Here is a 4,905-nt window from a genome sequence, read left to right as displayed (position 1 = left end):
CTTCGAGTGTTTTTAACAGATGTATTAGAAGCTGCGATGTTGTATGAAAGGCTTTCTTATAATCAATCCAAGCCATTGACATATTTCGCTCACATAGGATCAAAGCCTGTTTAATACATCTGTCTAAATTTTCTTAGCAATCTTCAAGTTTCCTCCTTCTGCCATGCTCCCCAGCAATATTATTTAAGACCGATTTAATTTTACTCAACATTCGGAAGTACAGGACCCGGGTGAAAATCTTATAACAGGTGTTGAAGCAAGTGATCAGTCTAAGGGTTGTTCGACCTTCGACAAACCGTTCTGAGATTGATGTGCCCTTATTGATCCAGAAACAAATGGTGATGGGTCCTAGAGATAAAATTTCAGAAGTTGCCTGATGCAGAATAATTTCTGACACCTTCAAGAGAAAATTTTTTCACCTTCTCCTTTGTGACTCGCGGACTTTCAAGCTGGTATTATTATTATTATTCAGAATTGACATTCAATCTCTCAACAGAAGTCGGTTTATCGCCTATCCCTGACACATGCGTCAAAAGGAGTAGACGAGTTGTCGTCGATCATACAATTTCCTGTAGAACTTATGTGGTAGGTGCTGAGCAGAACTACCTTCTGAATGTCGATGAAGGTATTCTGTGCTTCTAGTGCTTTAAAGTTCTGTTACTAGGTGTTCGATATCACTCGAATTGAAAATATGATGATCGGTATTACATGAACCTTATCCAGTTGTTGCATCTCGATGGCCAGCTCTACGTATATGGTCTTCTTTTTTTAATATTTGTACAGCATGTTGTAGTTGTTAGGTACAGTGACATCTACCAAATATGGTGTTTTCATTCCCTTGTTTCATGTACCACTTCAGGTCAATTATTTGTCACCCATCTGTTGGTGATAATTGCCTGATCGTAGGAAAGTTTAAAGGAATAATTTTTAACCACTGCATTAGGCTCGTATTTTTATAGTAGGGTACGTTGCTGTTAAGTAACCCGTATTCAAGAGCCAACTACAGCTGATATACTCGTATGTTGGATGGTCTCAGATATATATTTTTTATTGGCCTTGTGTCGATCACATTTAGCCACGTCTCAGATCTTTTGTAGAATTTTCTGTATGAATCAGATTCAATGGACATGTCTTTAATAATAAACTCGGTGTGGCTTCGTGTGTTTACGACTTGATCTTGTAGAGCCATTACGAATCCTTCTGTTTCGGGGAATAGTACTCCATCCGTTGAATGCTTCTTTGTCTATCTGGTTCAAGTCGTTGTAGTTTCGCCCATATAACGGCTGTTAGACTCATTGATTCTTCTTTTCGGCATCAGAGAATATTTTCAAGTTAAGGTTATTATTGGAGAGATTGAGAGGGTATACGACCTGTGAACAACTGGTGTTTGCGCTTTCATGTTGGAAAACTATATCAATTTCATTAGCTGCCGAGAGTGCAGATCTATTAGATTAGTCAGTGATCGTCCATCTACTGTTCTAAGTAAAGTTGTTCGTATAGTTGAGGCTCTAGGGTAGGTGATGACTATCTTGTGCTCTTAATAAGTCTTCATTGTGTGAGTAGTTCGTCACAGTTGGTCCACTGTAAAACTCCAAAGCTATAAGTCAAGACAGGCACAGCGTTAGTGTTCATTGCTGCAATGAAATTTCCTGCGTTTAACTCTTTTCTTAGTAGAGCTTTTACTCGTTGGAATTACTGATACTTGCTGCTCATTTTGCTTTGTTTGTCTTAAAGTAATTTAGCTTAATTCAAAATATTCATCCCTTATTCTCCAAGAAACTTAGATATATGACCAAAGGAGGAGAAAGTATACTCAAAGTCTCACAAATCAAGCGTCTATTAACGTCCTACAACAACGTGTACCATATTGACTAAAATATCAACTTAAAACGCCGAAATCCAGTACATTTTAATCATATTATCTTATAAAGAGTCAAAACAAATACAATTATGAAACAACAAAAATAAAAAAAAAATTCAAAAAATTTAATTAGGTTAATTTAATTAAAAATTTATTTTTTAATTATAAATTTATTTTAATTTAATTAAAAATTTATTTAAGGGATTGAACCAGAGACCATTGAATCCGAAGTCCGAAGTATATACCTTATCGCTAAACCGGTAGTATACGAGTATAAATGATGTAGTATACGAGTATTTACATTATATGAGACAAGATTAAAATTTATTGGAGATTATTTAAAAAGAGATTAGGTTCGAAATTAAAGATATCATTGACACAGTTTAATATTGAGCTTCTCTTAGCTCTTGTAATATCCAGCTTTTCGAGAAGATGTAGTTTTTTACCTTTTCCACACTCATGTAATATAGTTACATCATCAGACACCGAAAAGTTGTGACCAGTCGATAAAAGATGATTTGCAAAGGCTGACTTTGTTTCTTAAATATCGGTGTTCTTACAATTGTTGAAAAGACTTATATTATCTTTCACCCTAGTGGAAATCCTTCTACCAGACTGACCAACATGCACAGCGGAACACTCACCACAATTCAAAGAATACACCCCAAATTTTAAAGTTTTCTCCATTTTATCCTTTGTGTTTATGAAGCGCTTTTTCAAAGTGTTTGCAGTTTTAAAAGCTATTGAAAGATTAAGATTATTTTTAAAGAATTTTGCAAGTTGGAGAGATATTGAACCAAAAAATGTTAAAAATCTGAATTTGTTAACATTTAAAGAATTGGAGTGTAAGATGTGGTAGGAGAATTTATATTTATTCATGTAATTTTCTTATAAAGTTATAAATTTCCTTTCGTTCATAGCTTGGACTATATCCCCATTTGATAGCGCAACATCACCATTAGCGAGTTGGCCCCTTTCAATGTGCCTCGCTTTACATTTCTCTATTCGAATGTCATTTGAAAAGGTGAAAGTCGCATCAATAATATCGTTTGCACTCTTAGAGTCAATCATGATGTCATCCATGTACATAAGATGGGAGTATGGCGGTTTTCTATATTACCATTAATGTTAAATCTCTTTCCTGTACTACTAAGCACCGTAGACAAAGTATTCATGGCCAAGCAAAACCAGAGTATTAATGAAAGACTGTAATCCATTGAATAGTTTTGGGTTTATTCTCCATTATTGCTTAATAATGGCTAGGAAATTAATAGTGGTTGGATCAATTTTATACATCACCAACACGTTCAGGAGCCGGGAGTAGGTATATTATTATTACTATTATTATTATTAAGTGTTAGCGTCTTGCATAATGGCAACTTTTAATATTTTAATATGTTTTATATACCGGGTGACATAGAAAAAAGGGAACAGTTAATAACTTTTTTACTTTTCAAGATAAATAAATGAAATTTTGTATATGGATAGAATAGTTATAAGAGCATCTTTTTCAAGTAATTATGGAAAAATATTTTTCAATACATTTTATGACTTAAATCGTTTACACGCCTATTTAAAATATCCAAACTATTAATTTTGTCATTTACTTTATTTTTTAAATAGCACATTATTGGTAACAACCACTTTTGAAATGCGGTTTCTTTTTCCTAATAATTTGATGAATCTATTAACTTATTATTCATCTTTATATACTGTTATTTCCGCGACAATGCCAATCTTGCTTTCTTCACTTAATGAAATTTCCCTGGAGAACACGAATTCAATACAGCTCAGTCAAAAGAAATAAACCCTCAGCTTTACCTAATTGTTCTCAACGTTAAGAAAAATTGCGTCCCACTCATCTTTGTCGGAGGGTGACAAATTTCCTCGCCCTTAGAATTCAACATGATGGGGATAAAACAAATCGAGCAGGGACTTTCTTTAATTAAAACAAATATTATAGTAGTAAGTCGATAAAAAAAGAAGCTAAAGGTGGACTAAAGTCAGTTTGAACTTATCGTCAGATTATTAGATTAACCAGCACAGACAATAGCAAACACAAACAAAACCAATACAAAAGGAAAAATAGCAGATACGATGGGACGTACAATGGCCTCCATTGAAATTAAGTTTTCTATGCTATAGTAGAGGGACAAAGGGACCGGCTTTGGGAATTCCCGGTTTTCCAGCAGGATTTTTCCGATTAAGACGGGATAACATTTTAATATCCTGGTTTTCGTCCCGATATGCGTGCGCGATATTAATGAAAAAAGTTTTTCAATGGTAACACGTGATTTCTTGGGACTGATAAGTTGATTAATTTGAATGTTAATGAAGCTAAAATAAGGCAATCAAAAGACTTTTAATTTATAATAGGGAACCGTGCTTTGTCAAATTATTAATAATGACAGTATTACATGTTTTCTCTTAATTAATTTAGGTATCTTAAAGCACAAAACGAAAATGAGCAAAATTTATGATCTATAAACGAGACTTATCCTCTATAGGTTGTTATAATTTTATTTCATTCAAAGAACGCAGTTCGAAGAATAATAAAAAAGGAATAATATATTATTTTTGTAAAAATAGTCAATTCTAAAGAGTTACAACATTTGCACAATATAATAAAAATATTTAAAGTTTTATCTTATATGCTACACTGGTGCATGCATAAAAATACTTACTACAACAGCTGCTATCTGTCATATATTTAATCGTTCTTGGTACTATATTGAGGAAGCTTACCTGAAAATAAATATAAAAATTAGTAATACGAATTTTTAGATTAAATATGAAATATTTTAATTTTTGTGGTTTACTTATATTATTCGTGCATTATTTAAATAAAATTATAACTATAATACAAGTAGCACACAAAGTCTACTAATAAACAAAATTATTTTATAGTAGTTATATTTAGAGCGCATTGAATAATAAAATATTACCTAACGGCTTTAATTAAAATAATTCTGTTTAATAAAGATCAATTCAATAAAAAAAGGCAGTTCAATAAAATATATTTATAATGCTATAAGTAATTTGGT

Source organism: Anthonomus grandis, chromosome 13 (assembly GCF_022605725.1).
Source record: "Anthonomus grandis grandis chromosome 13, icAntGran1.3, whole genome shotgun sequence".
In the NCBI taxonomy this organism is placed as follows: domain Eukaryota; kingdom Metazoa; phylum Arthropoda; class Insecta; order Coleoptera; family Curculionidae; genus Anthonomus; species Anthonomus grandis.
This window is presented reverse-complemented; position numbering follows the sequence as displayed.